The sequence below is a fragment of the Panthera leo genome, chromosome A3 (genome assembly GCF_018350215.1).
Source record: "Panthera leo isolate Ple1 chromosome A3, P.leo_Ple1_pat1.1, whole genome shotgun sequence".
Taxonomy (NCBI): Eukaryota; Metazoa; Chordata; class Mammalia; order Carnivora; family Felidae; genus Panthera; species Panthera leo.
In genome coordinates this window covers 59,048,241-59,069,661 of record NC_056681.1, presented here as the reverse complement: position 1 = coordinate 59,069,661, position 21,421 = coordinate 59,048,241, and the positions used below count along the sequence as shown (strand labels likewise).

Below are 21,421 nucleotides of genomic sequence, written 5' to 3'. Positions count from 1 at the left end.
CCAAAGAACTAAATGAAACCATGTCTAAAGAATTAAAGGAAAGTAAGACAATGATGTTTTACCAAATTGAGAATAGCAATAAAGAGATAGAAATTATCCTACCTAATTTTGGAGTTTAAAAGTATAAGAACTGGAAATGGTTAATTCACTAGAGGTGCTCAACAACACATTTGAGTTGACGGAAGAAAGATTTAGTGAACTTGAATAAAGTTCAACTGAAATTACCCAGTCAGAAAGAAAAAAGAATAAAGAAAAATGAGCAGAGCCTCAAAAATGTATGGGATACCACCAAGTGTTCTTGCATATGTATAATGAAACACCCAGGAGAGAGAGAGAAAAAGAGATGGAAAGAATATTTGAAGAAATAATGGCCTAAAACTTCCAAAATATGATGAAAGATATGAATCTGTTCATCCAAGAAACTCAATGAACTCCTATAAAACAAACTCAAAAAGATCCATGCCTAGTCACATCATAATCATACTGTTGAAAGACAAAGAGAGAATCTTGAAAATAGCAAGAGAGAAATGTTTAATAATGAGAACAAGAGCTCCTCGATAAGATTAAAACTCAACTTCTCATTGGAGCCCATGGAAGCCTAAAGCAGTGAGATGACATATTCAAAATACTGGCAGTGGGAAGGAAGGAGGAGAACTGTGAGTCAAGAAATCTGTATCTAGCAAAACTATCCTTTAAAAATAAAAAAAAAATTAAGAAATTCTAAGATAAGCAAAAACAGAGAAATTCATTGTTGACAGACCTGCCTTATAAGAAACAGTAAAGGGAGTTCTTTAGGCTTAAATAAAGGATAATAATTGGTTATTTGAATCTATGCAAAGAAATAAAAAGCACTGGTAAGGGTAACTGCAAGGTAAATATATAATAGATAATAAAGTATTTTGTACCTTTTTTCTCCTCTTACCTGACTTAAAAACAACTCCATAAAGCAATAATTACAAAACTGTGTTGATGAGCTTAAAATACATAAAAATGTAATATATATGAGAGGAGCCCTGAGTTGTCCTGAGATGTGCTGAGGAGGCTCAGTTTTATCCTGGTTTCAGAGCAGTCAGCACTAGTTCTTAACAAGAGCATCAGATCTGGTTTTTGAAAGCTCATCTGGGCTTCAGAGTAGCTGATAAAGTGGAAGGGTGGAGGAGGAGGGAAGAGACAGGATTAAGAAAGTCTTGCTAGAAGCCAGATGTAATAGCCCAGGAGAGAGAAAGTGGCTGGTCGGTCTTAATGAGAAGGCAGCATGAGAAAAAAATTCATTCTTTTAATACAGGCATCCATGTATAATCTAAAAAACTGTGGTCCTGGCTGTCAAAAGGTGGTGTTCAATTCTGTTACCCAAAGAGTGCATCATTCCTCTGATAAAAAGATTTGAGAGTGGAAGCTGTAATAAGAATATAATGAGCTGAGAGAGAAGGTACTTCTCCAAATCCCCTGAGTCATATTTCATTGGTTACATTTAAAAGTTCTATCATTAAAAGAAGTTTAAATTCTGTGATGGAAAGAAATGTCATTTTCATCACTGCTTTAATGGAAAGGCTCATCTTAGAGGCAGGGAGATGCTTAGACAAATGGATGAAGGAGACTTGGTATCTGTGATTAAGGGGGTGAGTATGAACTTCCGCAGGCCCGATGGCTCTAGAAGACTATGGTTTGTGTTGTTCCTATTGAATGGCTTCATTTCTTTAACATTTTCTAAATGCCAAATCAATCATGGACACTTGTCACATATATTAAGTAGCATCGTGAGAATTAATAAACTTCCATTGGTCAAAAAGACAGTGTTGGGGTCAAAATAAAAAAGACATTGTCATCTTTTATTAAAGTCCTACTTCCAGAGAATTGTAAATTCACTGATGGGGCCCTATGGGAATTAACAGAAGCATTCTACCTGTAGTTAAACCCAGAGGTGGAGTTCTGAATGCTTTGAAAAAGGCAATCAGCTGTCAGAAAAAAAAAAAATACTGCAAAATAACTATGTTCTTTCTTTCCAGATGAGATTACAGGACACTGGAAGACAAAGCATTAGGAACTATGATTTCTCTATAAGAATCCTTCCAAAGAGGAAAGGATCGTTTATTATAACATGTTTTTATTTGTGATGGTCAGAAACAGAGAACCATCAGAAGGACCTTGAGAAATAGAGGAGTTATGAAAATATCATAATACTATCTAACATTTTTAGGTGCTTACCATATGCCAGAAACTGTGCAAAGCCCTGTATGATATCACGTAGGCTTCACATTGACACTATGCAGTTGACAATATTACTCTCCTTATCACATAACTAGGGAGATGGAAGTTCAGAGAGGTTAAGGGACTAGTCATACAGCTTGCACGAGGCAGTGTCTATGCAGATCCAAGTGTGGAGCCCAAACTCTTGGTTAAATTGCCTCAAATTATCAGATGCATGTGCTCTGGATCTGGAACAAGAAAGCTCCCCAGGCCCAAGGCAATGCTAAGGGATGTCTTTCTCATGGCCTTTCCATTTCTATCCAGTCCTCACCCTGTACATTAGCAATTCTGCTCCTTCATCACTTTCACAAGTGATCCAGCCTGCCCTGGCCCAAAATCATTGGAGCCCCATTGCTAGCCAGCCATGTCTCTCAGGAACTGATTCCAAATTCCTGTGAAAAGAATCTTCTAGGTCCGGCTCATCTCATCCTCTCAAGCCAAGCTCACAGGTCAGAACTCCTGGCCAGCCAGTGCTAATCGCCCTTGTGGCAACTGGTCCAGTCCAGTCAGTGAGGCCGAGGCAGGGCCCTGTGGAGCAGAACAGAGCCACCCAAGCAGCTACAGTGGGGCAGGGCAGATGCCCCCAGAAGGAGAGAGTGGGCAGGTCAAGCAAAGATCAGCGTCTCTAGAGCACACCTGAAGGGCAGAGCATTCCTCATCAGGACCCACTTACTGGATCCAGGCTCCTCCTCAAGAAGACGTGGAGACCGAGAAACTACATGATCTATTGATGACAGGGTGACAGAGGGTTAGGAACATGGCTATTGAGGAAGATCTATCACTAGTCCATACACCAAACACAGCAACCTCATTCTGTTACATCTTTTCTTCCAATTAGACTTACAACTGCAAGTCTCTGTCTTCCTGGGCCTCCAAGGCTAATCACATTTATTTTTCAAGTCTCTCGAATAGGTATCTCTGGTGTCCACACTTGGTTGCAAATCCAGGTCTGTACCTCAGGTTACATTCATTGAACACAGTATTCTGTTTTGCACCGCTGCAACCACTCTGTGAGGAAGGACTGTTTGAGCCCCCTTATTATAGATGAGAAAACTGAGGCCATGAGAAGTGAAGGACCTTGTCCAAGTCACAGCTAAGAAGCAGTAGACCAGTGCTCCCAACAGACACTTCTATGCTCTTAAGCACTCAGCCAAGAGCCTACGATACTACAAGTGCTGGGTATAGTGGGGGACATGGTAGACAGGGTCTTGTCCCCATCGAAAAAGACACAAAGATAAAGTTTTACCTACAACTTGTGTCAAAAAGGGGTTAACCAAGCAGGCCTGAGGCTCCTTTGCATAGAAAGCCAGCTTGCAGTGTTGGGCCTGGGCTGACCTTTGAGAACTGGCTTCCAAAGTGTCCCTGATCAATAGTTAACTGCTAAAGGTGGCTCCCTGTGCTTCCTGTGTTTGTGCACATGATGCGGTTTATGCACCTGCTTTCCTCCAAGGGGTCTGGAATTTTGGTATGTGCTAGGCAGAGGGTGTGCATGCAGTCAGCCCCCAGTACAAATCCTAGGTGCTGAGTCTGTAACGGGCTTCCCTGGGCAGAAACATTACACACATATTGCTGCATTTTTGCTGTTAGGAGAGGAGGTGCTCTGCATGACCCTCACTGGAGAGAGAGAGCATGAGGAAGCCTACACACAGATTCTTCCAGATTCCACTTGTGTCTTTTCCCTGATGATCTAGGTGTGTATCCTTACTATGTCACTGTTACAAATCTTAGCCATGGGCACAACTACATGGTGGGTCCCGTGGGTTCTTCTAGCAAATCTCCAAATGCAGGAGCAGTCAACACACACACTATGCACACACCTGCTATGAAGACAGAACAACACAGGTGACATGGGAGACAGCAGGAGCCCAGTTGGAAAGACCCCCTGTGGATGTTCTCTTTCAGCAGAGACCTGATGGAGTTAAGGAGGTAAAGGGCAGGAAGAACGTGTTCCAGACAGAGGAGGAAGGATTGAACAATGTCCACTGTGGCTGCACCCCTGCAAACCAGGAGGGCCGGTGGGTCAGAGCCACAGACAAAGACTGCTCAAGGGAGCCTTGACTCCATGCTAGGCCTGCTGGCAGACTATTAAAGGATGGTAGCAGGTGAGAAACATGATCAGGTCACTTTTTCAAAGATAACTCTGGCTGCCATGTGGAGAGTAGATTATGAAAGTGGAAGCAGGGAGAGCAGTGGGGAGGCCATTCATGGTCCAGGTGAGACAGGGTGACTGGTAGCTATGGATAGAAAATGGGCTCAGAGGACATTTTATGACAATGGCTTCTGACAGTGGCCTGCTAGCTGTCTCCCTGATACCCAGTGCTCAGCCCAGTCCAGCTCCCGGCCTGCCTGAGACCTCATGCTGAGTCCCCCTTCCCAGACAATCCCCACGGCTTTCCATTGGGGGTGACAGGGCAGGCCTGTGTACCCTGCCAGCCTGCAATGATATTCCCAGTCTGTGATATAAGTTTGCTGGCTGTCACTTCTCAGGAGTATTTATTTTGACACTTTGTTCTTTCTATTTTTTTTCTTAAGGGTGTTATAGTATCTTTTCATTTATGAAAGCACTAGAATAATTGATGGGAAGGAATTGTGTGTGTGTGTGTGTGTGTGTGTGTGTGTGTGTGTGTCCTTCCATGACAAAATAAAGTTGGTAACCTGCTTTCATCCCTTCCCATCTTCCATGCTTTAAGAAAAATAAATGGTCTGTGAAATCCAGAAAAGTCTCTGGTGACCACTGGGGGCCATGTCCAAACTCAGCCCTGCATGGGGCTCTCCACAACCTTGCCCGCACCCACCTTACCTTCCAGCTTCTGTCTCCCCACTCCCCTACCCTCTGCTCCTGCTTCCCAAGGCCTTCCCACCAGCCCCTCTTTCCCAGGTTGCCTCAGCCCTCAGCATTCTCTCTGTCCTAACTTCTTCCTCTGACAGATGCCCTACTCCTCCCATTGGGCAAATTTAACTTGTCCTGAATTTCTACCTGCTCAGAACCCTCTACTCCTAGAGGCTGGGACTGACCAGTCTCTACATTGTCTTCAATGTGAGCACAGGGCCTCCCAGGACTGACAGCAACATGGCCGGCATGGACACCTTTGTCCTGACTCCATCCTTCTCTGTCCAGGTCGTTGTTGACTCGCCCTCAGTTAAAGCCAGGAGAGGAAATGAGTTCAAGGCTTAAAAGCAGTATTCCCAATCTTTCGATGGTAAAGCAAGCAGTAATCACTCCCCATTGTTATCCAGGTGCACCATCCTAGAACAAAGAGGTCACTTGCAGAATTACAGGGAAGCCAGTGCACAGCAATGAGGAGAGAATACAGTGTACCCGACTCTACCTCTCACGGAGCTCTCAGAACACAGCTGCAATGATTCTAGGGCAGTAGAAATAGTTCTTTGACATAGCTGGAGTTATGCAAGCTATAATAATGATACATTTCCTTAAAAACTCAGATTTCAGGGTATAAATAGATTGCTTTCAGGGGATTAGAAAATAGCTTCCCATACAGGGAGTACCTGCTCCCCAAACGAAGCATATCTTGGGAGCTTCAATCTTCTCAAGTGCAATGTCATTATCCTAAGTAAAAAGTTTAAAAAGGTGAGTGGAAGGGGCACCTGGGTGGCTCAGTCAGTTAAGCATCAGACTCTTGATTTTGGCTCAGGTCATAATCTCACAGTTTGTGAGATGGAGCCCCATGTTGGGCTCTGTGCTGTGAGCTCGGGATTCTCTCTCTCCCTCTGTCTCTGCCCCTCCCCTGCTCGTGCGCTCTCTCTCTCTCTCTCTCTCTCTCTCTCTCTCTCTCTCACACAAAATAAATAAACTTAAAAAATAAGAAGGTGTGGGGATGGGAAAAATAGGTGAAGGGAATTACTTCCAGGTACAAACTTCCAGTTATAAAATAAATAAGTCATGGGAATGAAAAGTAGAGCGTAGGGAATATAATCAATACTGTGATAACCTTGTATGGGGACAGATGATGACATTTACTGTGGTGAGCATTGCATCATGCATAGAATTGTCAGTCCACTATGTTGTACACCTGAAACTAATAATGCAACATTCTGTGTCAACTGTACTTCGATATAAATAAATAAATAAATAAATAAATAAATAAATAAATAAATAATCAAGCCATCAGCAAGTCAGTGGTGAACTGAGCACTGGGCTATGTACTACAGAAATATGAACTATTAGTTGAGGAGACAAGAAAACAATACTAAACAATGTAAAACTAAATACCCTTACGTTCCTCTGCGGGACTGCTGAGGGAGGAAGGGATTGCCTTGTAAAAGAATTTTGATCTAAAATGGAACCGGAGGATATAAAATGAAAAAGTTTATGCACATGCCCTCAGGAAAACAAAACTTAAGGACTAAGAGACCAATAGTCCCCATAAAATGCCTGATATACAGAAAACTGATAACACTGGAACTTTCTTAAATGATAAGGAACTGGTCAGGCGTTGCCTCATATCAACTTTGGGAAATTTTACTTATGGTTCCCAGAGGCATGGTTCCCAGAAGCATCTCAGGTCAGGCTGGTCTCACAAAATAAGCTGAATTGAGCTTTGTTTGTATGACTGCAATGGTTTTGTCTGCTTGGAAAGTTTTCAAAGCTTATCTCCAGTTTTTTTATTTTAACAGACCCCTCCTTACATTTTGTGCTAACAAACAGAGCCCACCCTAAGCCTTCCATCAGACTCGCCTGTGGCTCGCTACAGCATGTGTGTCCCAAACTGCAATTCCTCTGCTATTTCTGAATAAACTCATCTTTTTGACAATTTTGAGCTTGCTTCAGTTTACCTCTTTATTTAGATGGACGTCCTGTGTATGATGCAATGCCCTTTACGTGAGGACTTAGTGATAAATTCTACTTCAAATACAGAGCCAAGGAAGCTATTTCCTAAAAACAAACAAACAAACAAACAAACAAACAAACAAATCTTCCCCATACGAGGACCCTCTGGACCAGCCAGTTCCCTGCCCACCAGCAGTGCCCACAGCAGACCACCTCCACCAGAGCAGTTTCCATATGGCGGCTTCCCCAGTCCTGGCTGACCCAGCCTGCTCACCTCATCCCACTGGGCCCTGCAGCCAGGTCTCCAGTGTCTCCCTCTTCCCCAAATCTAGCTGAATCTAATGCTTCTGGCTTCTCTTTTGCCTCCTTTTGCCTTTTTTGTGTCTGCCTCAGCTCAGGGTATCGAAGCTCCTGTCCTCTCTCTCCCCTATCTCCAGGTCCCAGACAAAGAGGGGAGTCAAAGTGGCAGGGCCCATCCTTTCCCAAGAAGGGGGAACTTCAGTGGAGTGATTTTTATTTCTCTTTTATCCACTAAGGAGCATGGAGAAAAATGTAACGTTTGACCCCTTAAGTATCCAGAGTTTTCTTTCTTCCTTCTTTTTCTTAAACCATTTTATTATTAAGAGTTACACCAAAAACAAACAAAAAACAAAAAAACGAACAAAACAAATGTGCAGCTAAATGGATTAACCCCTGCAACCAACCGTCCCCCTGCTTCCTTCCCATCTCCCCACCTCAGGAAAGGACAACTCTCTAAAAATGCTGGCCTCTTTCTTCATCCTGCTCCCTCCCCCAGACCCTGCAGCCAAGCCTGGGCCTGTTACATTCTATCTCCCATGACCACCCCTTAATGAGGGCTGAGCTCCTGCTCAGCCCCATGGTCCCACCCCACTCTCCTTGCTAATGAGGGAGGCTGAGCCCTGCAGGCTGCTTGGGGGCTCCAGGCTTCATCTCCCACCTGGGCTCAGCCAGTGGAAGATGGGGTAGAGATAGCAGTGACAAGTCTTGGGCACAGTTAGGGTCAGTGGCAGTAGCCAAATCTCCCTCATCCTCCTGCATCCTGAGAATGGGCCTGCTGGGGCCCTGAACTCAGTGACATCAACTTCCCCTCCTCATGTGGGAGTGGTAGTGGCTTCCCACCTCCCCACCCTGTTTGCTTCTTCTCCTTTTTTGCCAGTATAATTAATCTGGGCCCTCACACCTCTCTGTTTCAGATGGATGAGATGCACCCTCACCTCTGCCTCCTCTTGGCGTCCAGAGTTGCTTTACTCTTGCCTCCCAAACAGAGGTGGGTAAACTCCTGTCTGGTTTGACTATGACAATGATACTTTGTACCCTGGCCCTGAATACTTACTCACAGAAGCCTCTTCATCCTCAAAATTACCCTGGTAATTTAAACTTCATTTCCCACATAACAGCCAGGGGGATCCTTTAAAAACACAAACAGGTCATGCCACCCTCCCTGCTCAGAACCCCCAAAACACACCCATTAGGGTGGTTACTATTTAAAAAAAAAAGGAATATAATAAGTGTTGGTGAGTATGTGGAAAAATTGAGAACCTTGTGCATTGTTGGTAAGAATATTAAATGGTGTTGCTGCTATGGAAAACAGCATGGAATTTCCTCAAAAAATTAAATATAGAATTACCTTATGATCCAGCAATGCCACTTCTGGGTATACACCCCAAAGAACTGGAGGCAGTATCTTGAAGAGACATTTGCACACCCATGTTCATTCCAGCATTATTCATAATAGCCAAGAGATGGAGTCAATCCAAGTGCCCATCAGTGGATGAGTAGATAAACAAAAGGTGGTATATACATACAATGGAATATCATTCGGCCTTAAAAAGGGAGGATATTCTGCTTACAACATGGATGAATCTTGAGGACATTATGGCTAAGTGGAATAAGCCAGTCACAAATGGACAGATACTCTAGGACCTACTTATGGACCTAGAGTGTGAGGAACCTGGCTAGAGTAGTCAGATTCACAGAGACAGAGAGCAGAATGGTGGTTGCCACAGGCTGGGGGAGGGGGATGGGGACTCAGTGTGCAATGAGTACAGTCATAGTTTTGCAAGATGAAACGGTTCTGGAGATGGGTGTTGTGATGGTTGCCCAACAATGTGAATGCACTTAATACCATTGAACTATATACTTAAAAAATGACTAAAACAGTACATTTTATAAACTCTCCAAATACATTCATCAAAACTGAAATAAAATCCTTGAGCAAAACCAAAGCCTGGAGGGCCTGTGTTGGCAGTCTGCCTGCTTTGCCAAGCACGGTCCCACCTGCCCCTCCCACTGTAGTCCGCTCTCATGTCTGTCTCCTCTTCCTGGAGGCTGCACCCCTCACATCTTTATTCGCACCACTTGGTCTTTACAGAGACATAACCTCCTCAAAGAGGACTTCCCTGATCAGCCTCCCCTCTTTCTTGCTTCATTTTTAACGAATTGTGTGAAATAAAATTACATGTGTTCAAGGAGCTTAGGGGTAGGTGGTGGAGGACAGCTAAGACCATCATGGGGAGCTCTTCCTCTGCCCCCGGGGATGGGCTGGTGGAAAGGAAGTTTGAACTGAGAGACAAGAGGCAGAGGGAGCAGTTGGGAGGCTGTGGGGCTGGTGGTCACTGACCTGCCTCGGTTGTGACTATAAAAATCACTCACTACACAACAGACCCCCTCGTGATTTGTCCATCTGACTTCATGATCTGGTTTCTCCACATAGCCTGTCTCAACTTCCTAAATAGCTTTCAGTCCTTTAGCCAAAAATATACCCCCAGGTGAGCATGTGTACCCTCATAGGCGCCATTCTTGGAGAGAGCAAGGGAGGAAGGAAGGAAGGGAGGGAGGGAGAGAAGCTGGCATCCTGATGAGAAAGGGTCCGGGATGTAGGCCCAGGAAAGGATGGAGGGGTCTGATCACAAGAAGCCCATGGCAGCTCTCTGGGGAGATGTGATTTCTGGCAGACTTGGGCACCTGTTCACTATCATTCTCTCTTGTGCTGCCACGAAACTGTTTACCCTCATTGTGAAGGTCAGGCCAGCCATATCCTCTGACTTACCTAACCCTGAGGACAATAGGTTTTGATCAGCCACCAACTGACATCTACCAGTGTGGTCCTCTGGGGTCAGCCTCTCATCAGATCTAATGACTAATTTGGAACACAACGAAAACGAGAAAATGTCCAACTTTGTATTGAGCTGGGCAATGTTTGCTTAACATTCAGAGGTGCAAACAGTGTGACTACCAGACACTGAAAAATGGGCTGAAAAAGAACAGTAATAGCCAGTGTCACTAAGCCTTCCATCATGTGCCAGTCACTTTATATCTGTTTTCTCTGCATTGCACAAAACCTTGTGATAGGAGAATTATCGAAGCTTCTTTACAGAGGAGGAAACTGAGGCTCTGAAGGGTTTATGAACCTGCCTGAGTTCTTTCTCCAGGGCCTTTTATCCTTGCTCTTTCCTGTCTACTGGCCTCATGATAAAGGCAACTCTATTAAATCACATGCACCGCCCGTGGGTTAATCACATCCACAGAAACCCAGGGTTGAGTATGAGTAGTGACACACACCCCTTTAGAAATACAGAGGTCTAGTGTGTTCAGCTGGCATAATCTTGTCAAGTCACTCAGAAACCATCTGTTTGTGTCATCTTGATGTTGGTTTTTGCTTACAAGCTGTGTATAGTCATTAGGACAAATTATTTTATGGCCCTCACAGGTAAATGAAATTTTCTTGGTAATGAAAGGTAATCTGCTGTCATCACTATATTGCCAAGGCTCCTGCCTGTGAGCTTGGTCCCTTCTTCATATCTGGAACTGTTCAGCTATAGAAAGATTCCTCCTCGGCTTCAAAAAAAAAAAAAAAAAAAAGAATCAAGTTGATATTTTGCTGAATTTGAATAGCAACCAGAAAAGAAGGTCAAGTTTTAAAAGAAGCAACACGGGAGGGGATTGTAATTAAATCTGCTCTGGGCTGGGTACGGATGATTCATTTCAAGTACATAGCATTCTGCAAAGCACGTGACCAAAGGTATTTTTCTAAATAACCTCAAGTGCTAGTCGAGTTATTCTTTAAATTGCATGCCAGCGATATCTCCTAACTGGTATTTCGCTTGGCGGGCACTGAGCTGCTGCCACAGCCCGGATTTTCCTGCAGGCAGAGCCCGGCCTTGTTTTGATAATCATTTATGCTGCTCTCTGCTTCTGCCTAGAAGGATCACACAGTTGCAGAGATCCAGGGAGGGGTGTGCTTGGTGGGCTCCAAACTGTCAAAAGCACCTCTGCTTGGGTAGGGGGTCTTCTCTGTGGCCCAGAGCCTGGGGTCCTTGGGGTGGGCATTACAAAGCCTTGGGTTTTCTACAAATGGTGACATCAGCGAAATTCCATCTCTTCCAGGAATCTTCCATCAAAATAATTAGGAGACCCCAGGCAGCTGTCTTCTGGGAACATCCTTCTAACAGCAACAATCCCCCACCCACCAAGACACTCCCTACATCCAAATGATTCCCGAGGTTGCAGTTAGATTAGTACATGGTGACTGTGCCCTTGGGAGATGCTAGGTTCTGGCCTGACAACCTGACCTGACCTAGGATGAGCCCATCAGAGACCTTTCAAAGCCAGGCATTCTGTCTTGTGAGCCACATAAACAGGGAAACTCATCTCAAGAAGACAGGGAGAACTGATAAAATTTGTGGAGAGGAGGAGGACGCAAGTCAGAAGGAGAGGACTCTGTTGGTATCTGGGTCCCTGGTCTCAATTTTTTTTGAAACCCAGCTATCCTTAAATCCTGCAAGACACCAGAATACCCTCAAAATTAATTTCCTTTGCTATTAGGCTAGTTCAAGTGGGACTTCTGTCACTTGCAACCAAAAGAGTCCTAAGAATGTCAAGTGACTCTCTTTCATTCATGACCTCACTGTGAGGTATGAGATCTCTGTAACTGTACTCGGTCTACCTAGATCAGCATCTTCTTTACCGGTGGGCTCCTTTAAGAAAGTTTGATATATTGGGGCGCCTGGGTGGCTCCGTCGGTTAAGCATCTGACTTCAGCTCAGGTCATGATCTCACGGTTCATGAGTTTGAGCCCTGCATCGGGCTCTGTGCTGATAATTCAGAGCCTAGAGCCTGCTTCGGATTCTGTGTCTCCCTCTGTCTCTCCACCTCCCCTTCTCTCACTCTGTCTCTGACTCTCAAAAATAAAAAAAATTAAAATTAAAAAAACATCAAAATACCATAGACTAGGTATTCTTAAATAATAGAAATTTATTGTCTCACAGTTTTGGAGGCTAGAAGTTCAAGATGAAGGTATTGCCAGTTTCTTTCCTAGAGCCATGAGGGAAAGAACTCTTCTAGACCTCTGTTCTTGGTTTGTAAATGGTGGTCTTCTCCCTGTACCTCTTCCTAACATCCTTCCTCCATATGTGTCTGTCTCTGTGTTCAAATTTCTCCCTTTTACCAAGACAATAGTCATTTTTTTAACCCAATGACCTCATTTTCACTTCATTATCTCTATAAAGATCTTGTCTCCAAATAAGATCACAATAAGTGTTAGGGGTTAGGACTCCAACATATTTTTGAGGTGGAACATAATTCAACCCACAAGTCCACACAATGGAATACTATGCAGCCAGGACAAAGAAGGTGGTATGCCTGCACATTCTGAGAGTAAAAATCTCCATGCATGTTTTGTGAAAAAAACAATCTTTATGTCAGTGTATTCTGATCCTTCTCTGAATTATGCATGTGCACGAGTGTGTATGCATGACATGAACAGTTCTACATAGAGGTGGTTTTGTAACTTATGGAAGGAATCAAGAAAAGTTCATGCAAGTTACCTTTTTGAAGAGAGATTTGAAGAAGGAAAAGACACTTTCACTTTCCATTTGTACCTTAATGACTTTCTATATCTATGTTGTTTTAATCTCATGCATGTATAAATACATATATTATGTGCGTTTATGTGTATATATGTGTGTGTATATATATATATATACATGTATAAATATATACACACTGTATATATATACACTTCTTTCTTATGCTTTTCTGTATTCTATTAGAAATGTAAGCTATTTCTTGTATTAAAGATGCAAGTTGATTTATACCTAAGTTCTTGGGAATGGGTTTTATGTGCCAAGCATGATATACATTCTGTGTATCTGTCTGTACTTGTAAGCTCTTAAAAGGTTATGTTTGTTCTTATCCACATATGTGGTGCCTTGCACAATTGTCCAGGAAGTCAGATCCTTTTTGGTGTTTTGGAGGCAGTGGTGGAGAGGGGTGATGGTGATGATGATGGAGAAGAAAATGCGGTTGGTCACAGCTTGGAAGTTGCCTAGAACTTCTCCCTTCAATGACAAAACCAAGGCTGTTGCTTATATACCAGAGAATCATCAGGCAAGACCTTGGACATACCATAGGCTCATTGCATTCTGATACTTGTGAATTTTTGTAGGTCCAAGAAAAATGTCCTTGGAAGGAATGTCTATTTCATTATTTTTACCTTTAGAGCCCCACTTTAGATGAGTTTTTTTAAATCCCACTTCCAGAAGAAAAGTAAGCCCTAAGGTCCTGGGACATCCATTGAACATAAATAATTCCCTTCTCCCCATGCATCTAGAATGGTCCTAGATAAGTGTTATTCTTGAGAACACTGAAGGAGTAGGCACTCCCCTTATGCTTTGTAGGGCTTAATTCTCTTGTAGAACTTGGTTAAAAAGGATGCCCTACACTCTACTACCTCCCTGCAGTGAGCCCATGCCACATAATTAAATATCTTCTATCCCTAAGAAGGATCCAGGACTTGCTGTGGGCTGTGTAACATAACAACAGCCAGCCCAGACTGTTTGTAGGGTTCCAGCCCCATCCCAAAGGTAGGTACTGCATGGCACATCCACTCTGGGACCTAGAATCTAGCCTCTGCTGATCCAAATGGCAGCCACATGGCTATTTGCATTTAAATTTAAATAAAATTTAAAATTCAGTTCCTAAATCGCCCTCGCCACATTTCAAGTTTTCAGTAGTCACCATATTGAACAGCACAGATTGGAGAACATTTCCATCATCACAGGAAGTTATACTGGAGAGCTCAGTGACTGTCAGATGGGCCCAGAACTATACCTAGAGGGGGTCCTTGCTCCAGATTCTGTCCAGTCCCCACAGAGAATGCCTGAGAACATCTAAGCACACACTATGGATGAGAGCTATGCACAGCCTAGTCACAAAATAAAGCAAAAAGTAGCCCAACAAGTTTTTGAAGCTCTAACAAGATCTTTTTGGTGAAACAAAATACTTTGGAAGACATGAGTAGGAGACAAAGATTTTCATTCATTCATTCATTCATTCATTCATTCATTCATCCATACATTCATTTTTAGAGTTCGGGTGCAAAGGGTTGAGTTAATTCTACTCCTCAGCTCATGGAGCATTGTCACCACTGGCCTGAGTCAGGTGCCACTCTTGTTTATTTTATTAATTCTCTTTTATCATTTTTCTACTGCTATCCTTTGCTTCCTCTTTATATGACCATTCTATTTAAAATGTGTGCACTTTGTGGAGCACCTGCCTTGTTCAGGCAGTGGCACATGTGACAAGCCCCATGTTGGGTGTAGAGATTACTTAAAAATAATGGTTTTTTTCAAATTAAAAAAAATTCTAGTTAGTTAACTAACATGTTAATGTTAATATTGGTTCAGGAGTAGAATTTAGTGATTCACCACTTATATATAACACCCACTGCTCATCCCAACAACTGCCTTCCTTAATGCCCATCCCCCATTTAGCCCATTCCCCACCCACCTCCCCTCCATCAACCCTCAGTTTGTTCTCTATAATTAAGATTCTATTATAGTTTACTTCCTTCTCTTTTTTCCCTTCCCCTACGTTCATCTGTTTTGTTTCTTAAATTCCACATATGAGTGAAATCATGTGGTATTTGTCTTTCTCTGACTGACTTATTTTGCTTAGCATAACACACTCTAGCTCCACCCACATCATTGCAAATGACAAGATTTCATTCTTTATGATCACTGAGTAGTACTCCATTGTACATATGTATATGTGTGTGTGTGTGTGTATATACATATATATACATACATATATATATATATATATATATATATACACATACATATATATATATATATATACCACATCTTCTTTATCCATTCATCAGTCAATGGACATTTGGACTCTTTTTATAATTTTGTTATTTTTGATAATGCTGCTATAAATATCAGGGTGCATGTACCCCTTCGAATCAGTAAAAAATAAAATCTTTTTAAAAAAATAAGTGCACTTTGTTTGCAGGGGCACCTGAAGGCCAGGCATGTTTTGTATGTTTTGTGTGCCTGTGTTTTATGTTGATGTTGTCTCGCTCATTCCATTTCTTTCTTTTTCACTCATTACTCTATGGTAGAAAATGTGAACGTATTGACTTGAGGCAGGCCAGCAAAGAATGGAACTTCCCTAAGGACACAAGGATGAGTCTGAGAACAGAAGCAGGTGTCTGAGCCTCACTTCTTTCCATGGTTCTCTTCCACCTGGAACCTGGCCTGCGGGGGAACACAGTGCTCACCTGTCTGTGAATGTGTACACATTGTTGGGCCTGCCATGGTTTAGGTCAGGTTATTGTGTAACTTTTAGCAACTCTCACTTCCTGTTTTGGTATTATTGGTTTCTTCATTATGGTTTTCTTTATTCCTGAAGAGAACTGTCCACATCTCCCCATGCCTGTCCCATGCTGTGCTTAACCCATCCCAGGCTCAGGAACAACCCTCCTCACCCTGCTTTGATTCTATGTGCCAGGCTTTGAAACTGAATTACTGATTTACACAGATGGCCAACCTCCTCGTTTATGCCATAGTTCCACTGACTAGCTCCACTGCAGTCAACTGAATTACTGTTTACCAACATTAAGTGTCCCTACCTGGGAGAAGATTATACTTCCCTGCTCTATTGAACTTGGGCCCTGCTGTGTGAGAGTGGCCAGTGAAATGTGAGCTCTTTGCCATGTGCGCTTTTTCCTCTGCTTGGGTCTCCAAGTGAAAATGACGTGGTAGAGCCACCACCAACACATGATGGCATGCCACTTGGATGAAAAATAGACCTTTGTTATTGTAAGGCCCTGAGGTTTAGGGTTGTTTGTTACTGCAGCATATCATTGTCTAACCTGACTGGTACAACCTCCAAGCCTGAGTTCTTACCTTCCCAGCCATGCAATGCTATTGCTGCTGCTATTCCTAATAGCTAACATTGAGCATCTACTATGCCCTTGATATTGGAATAGGCTCTTTACACACATTGTCGTGATCAATGCCAGTTCATATTTTATGACCACATTGCCAATGTGGAAACTAAGTATCAGTTTCCTTAAGTAAATTACCCAAGGTCACAAACATAGCAGAACAGGTTTGGCAACATATATCTGACTGTAGAGCCCAGGTTCTTAAAGCCATGAGACTCAAATTTCTCCCAAGACTGACAACATGCATTTCTTTCACCATTTTCCAGCATGAGACCTCCCCATATCATCCCAAGACATCTGGTTCACACCTCTCAGCAGCAGCTATGCCTGGGGTAGCAACAACTCCTCTAACTCTGCTCTTTTACAACTGCAGGATATTGGGAATCTTCTGCTCTGCCGTCCCTGTCCTCCCTGCCATCTCTGTAGCTGGGTCTATCCCCAAGCTCGGTCCTGACCGACACTGACCTTCACACTGCCCCACCTTGTTCTTCTCCTCCAGGCCTCCTTTCTCTGCCATCCCTAAATGTGCACAGTTTCCATGTTTTGTTCTATACTAAGCCCACCTCTTTTCTCTGTGTAGAGTCTCCACTAGAAATTTCACCAGATCCCCTTATTTCAACAATTATTTCCATGTGAATGTCTCCTAAACTGGTGTTCCATTCTAACCTCACTGCTAAGCCCCAGTTTTTCTTTTCTCCCTCCTGGAGCCATCTTTCTAGAGGCAGAAGATGAGTATCTCCAAAATGAAGTTCACATCTTACACCCCGTTTCTTCTCCACTCAGTTTCTCCTGTCACCTTCATTTCTAGTAAGGTTCCTACATTGTCTCCATTACTGTTCATTCATTCACCCAACATCTACACGTTCTGTGAAACCTGGGAGGAGCTCCCTTTGGTCCCCCTCCTGATCCTCACAACTAGTCAGCCACCAAGTCCTGCGGCATCCAGCCACTGTTTTCAGAATACACCTCCTCATCTTTGATTATTCTTTTCTTCTAAAAGGAATGCTGTCCACATGTGCAAACAAAATAATTTAGGCTCCCCCTTTCAAAAAAGGAAAATCTGAAGTCAGAAATATGAGTTTCCGCTGAAGAAGGAAATTAAAAGGAAATTATGAGATAAGTCACTTAAACCAAAAAGCACCTTATTTATTTGGATGCTATGCTCTTAAATTTCTTTATCGTATTTTTAAGGAAGCTGGCTATACAACCTACTGAATTAGAGAGCTTTGTTTAGCCAAGTAAAGTAGTTTGAAACAGAAGACTTCAAATCAGATTAAATGCTGTAGTCACCATTGTAAGTGACAGATTTTCCTCTGTTGTATTTTTTTAAATATGAAATTTATTGTCAGATTGGTTTCCATACAACACCCAGTGCTCATCCCAAAAGGTGCCCTCCTCAATACCTATCACCCACCCCCCCTCCCTCCCACCCCCCGCCAGTTTGTTCTCAGTTTTTAAGAGTCTCTTATGTTTTGGCTCCCTCCCTCTCTAACCTTATTTTTTCCTTTCCCTCCCCCATGGTCTTCTGGTAAGTTTCTCAGGATCCACATAAGAGTGAAAACATATGGTATCTGTCTTTCTCTGTATGACTTATTTCACTTAGCATAACACTCTCCATTCGACGTCAAGTGATAAGGACTGTCTCACTAGCAAATTGTTTTTTTGTGAGCCTATGTTTACCTGCCTGAATCAATAATTATATTGCCACAGATGTAAAAGTTTCATTAGACATGCTTTAGATAACTATAAAAAGTCATAAAAGATAATTTACTAATTTTTAAGTTATCTTCTCTTCACCTATACCTGAACTTAAAATAAACCTCCTGTGTATTTTTTCTTTTTCTTGAGTATGCTAATACTTGTATCCTTTTATTCACTAAAATCTTTGGTATGATTTCCAACATTTGACACCCCCCCCCCTTTGCTCTCTTCACTATGCTTGAGTACTAATAAAATTTTCCATGGGGCACTTGGGTGGCTCAATCAGTTAAGCATCCGACTTCAGCTCAGGTCATGATCTCATGGTCTGTGAGTTCGAGCCCCGTGTCAGGCTCTTTGCTAACAGCTCAGAGCCTGGAGACTGCTTTAGATTCTGTGTCTCCCTCTCTCTTCACCTCTCTCCTGCGCTCTCTGTCTCTGTCTCTCTCAAAAATAAATAAACATTTTTAAAAAATCTTCCTGCTATTTTGTTGTGGGCTGGATGGCCTTCCCTAAAAAGTTATGTGGAAGCCCTAACCCCCAGTACCTGTGAATGTGAAGGAAGGAGGTCTTATTTGGAAGGAGGGTCTTTGCAGTTGTAATCAAGTTAAAATGAGGTCATGCTGGATTAGGATGGGCCTAATCCAGCAACTGGTGTCTTTATAAGAGAAGAGAGTTATTTGGACACAGACACACTGGGGGGAATGCCAGACGACAGCAGAGGCAGAAATTGGACTGATGCTTCTACAAACAAAAGAGTTCCAGTATTGCTGGCTGCCACCAGAAGCTGGAAGAAGCAAGGGTGGGGGGGATTCTCTGCCAGAGCCATCAGAGGGAGCATTGCTGACACCTTGATTGGACCTTGGGCTTCCAGAACTTTGAGAGAATAGATTTCTGTGGCTTTAGGATACCCCAGTTTGTGGCAACTTATTATAACAGCTCTAGGAAACTAATTATTAAGTAGTAAACTAACCTAATGTACAGTACAAAGAGTTCTCAAATACTTGACCACACCTTGCCCCAGCTCTCCAAATCCTGCCTGATTTTCCAGACTCAGCACAGTACCTACCATTTTCCTGAGAGTTGTCCAAGTTGGCCTTGTATTCTGGAGAAGCAGGGATTCATCAGCTTGCATCATTCCCTAGATACCTAAAACATAGATGAGAATGGTGATCTCAAGCTTGTGCTGCCTTTTCTTGGCAGTGGGGAGAGATTTACCCTCCTTTTGACCGCCATCAGGGGGCGGGAACCATGCCCCAGGGCCAGGAAAGTGGCATTTTGCACAGGGCATGGGGCCTTAACGTGGCCCTTCCTTTCGACCTGCTTCCCCCTGGTGCCCTCAGAGCCTGTGGTTGTATTGTCCCTCACTCCCATGGCACAATGCAGTGGCTTTGTCACAAGTCCACAGAGAACCAGGGTGGAGTGGAAGCCAGGGGAGAATCCTTGCAGAAGGGTCGGGGGTGGGGAGGTTGGCACAGGGAAGCTGGTGCCGCTGGGCGCAGGGATGTAGGAGTGCAGCAGGCCATGCAGGAAGTGGGCCGGGAAGGGGTGCTGTGTGCTATGTCAGGCTGATGACTGAGGAACAGTGAACTCCTGGTAATTGTAGGGGAGAAGACTCTGCATCTCACACTGTTTGCACTGTTTTTCTCTCCCTCCCATTAATACAATCTACTTCTGGCCTGAAACCATCATTATTGAAATAAAGAGTGCTGGGATGCAGAGCAGAAAAAATGAGCTTGAGTCTAACTACTCTGAGCTTTAGACATTCTCACTAGAAAATGATCATCGACTTGCTCTTTGTGCCTCCAGAAACTGTGCAGGCAAAACCAGGCACTGCAGGTGAAAAGTGCTTTGTAGGTGTGGGAGGATATACAAGGGTTAGTTGTGAGCTGTTATCATCGTTGTTGCCCATCCGTTAATTAGTAGAAGCTCCTCAAAGGCAGGAATAGTTTGCAATGGGCTTGGTGCCGGGGCCAGTGCTGTGTTCTGCGTGTTGCTGGCACTCAATACACAAGATGCTACTGCACAAATGAATGAATTTTGCTCAAGGATCAACTTTCTGAACTCCCACTGCACAGCCTCTCACCATGCCTGCCAACTGGATTTTCTCTTGCTGCCCTTGGCCCCTCTGCTCAGGACCTGGCCCTTCTCAGGAACCTTGGCCCCTGGCTGAAGTCTGGCCATCTGAGGACAGCAACATGGGATGTAGGTCCGCCAGGGGCCACCTGCTCACTAAAGGACCTTGGGCAAGCCACACCATCACCTTCTTCATTTTATCCACCCATTCCATGAAGAGACAGACAGAAATGCCAGCCCAGGGTGAGGGCTGGTGGAGGCAATGTCAGGGGATATTCATTCTTCCAGACAGATGCTTTGTAGTGTCTGACCTCGTCGTGGACCAATCAGTGTTTTCAAGTTCCCTGGAGCGTCAACTCTCTACAGGCATCTCGCCAATTGGACCCATGTGGCAAATAAAAAGCATGTGTGCAATCCTGGCCTGATTCTTCCAGCTACCCTGGCTTTGTTAAGGAAGAACAATGGGATAATGATGCGGATTTGTAAGATCTCAATTGAAAACTGCAACATCCTACCAGACACGCACTGTAGTTGAATTAACACATATATATTCATGTAAAAATTAATAAAATCTGCATGATCCCTTCACACAGACAGACACACACAGACACACACACACACACACACACACACACACACACATCCCTTACCTCAGTATCAAACCTCCCACCTGCATCCACTCTTGTTCATCTTTATGCCAAGAGAATACAATATGTGGGAATAGAACCTCCTACTCGAGTCACAAGACCAAAGTTGGGATCTAAGCTCCTGTGTTACTTTAAACAAGTCACTATACCTCTCTGAACTTCAGTTTCCACCTGTAAATTCCATCTATAAATCTATGACTGTCCATCTACACACTGATGGTAATTAGACCTAGCTCACAGGATGGTTATATATGTATCACAGATGCAGAAGCATAGTAAAAATAAATCATCACTATCATTTTCCTCTTTCAACATATCTATAATTATCTTCAAACCTGATGATTTTTTTAAAACCTGGTGATTGTTATGAAAGCCAAATAAGGTAAGTAAAGAAACTACAAAAGAAATAGCTACGCCATCACAAGATGGCTCTCTCAATCTCCACATGGAAACAAACAAGATGGTCTTTACATTCTACTTCAGACCTTGAGGAGGTTCAGACGAGCCTCCAGCTTTGAATAGAAGTAGCTGCTACCTCCCCAGGGCCAAGACCACCCAGAAGAAGACCTGGGAACAGGGGAGGAGGAGCAGATGAAAAGAAAGGCACTCCAGAAACCTCTGGATCCCTTGAGAGGGGGAGAAGAGCCCTCTCCAGACAGAAGACCCTACGGGCAAGGCTGTCCTCTGACCTCCATCCAGCACTGCTCA

The 21,421-nt window shown here is 43.5% G+C and overlaps 1 protein-coding gene across 1 annotated transcript in view; it reads left to right on the top strand.

The window, feature by feature from the left end:
• Positions 1-4,321: 4,321 nt before the first annotated feature.
• The window catches only part of NPAS2 (neuronal PAS domain protein 2), a 194,090-nt gene continuing 176,990 nt past the window's right edge, over positions 4,322-21,421 (top strand). Inside the window, exons 1-2 of the mRNA XM_042931973.1 lie at positions 4,322-4,349; positions 8,251-8,324. The gene's annotated coding sequence lies outside the window, so the exon portion shown is untranslated. The remainder of the gene's footprint in view (positions 4,350-8,250; positions 8,325-21,421) is intronic.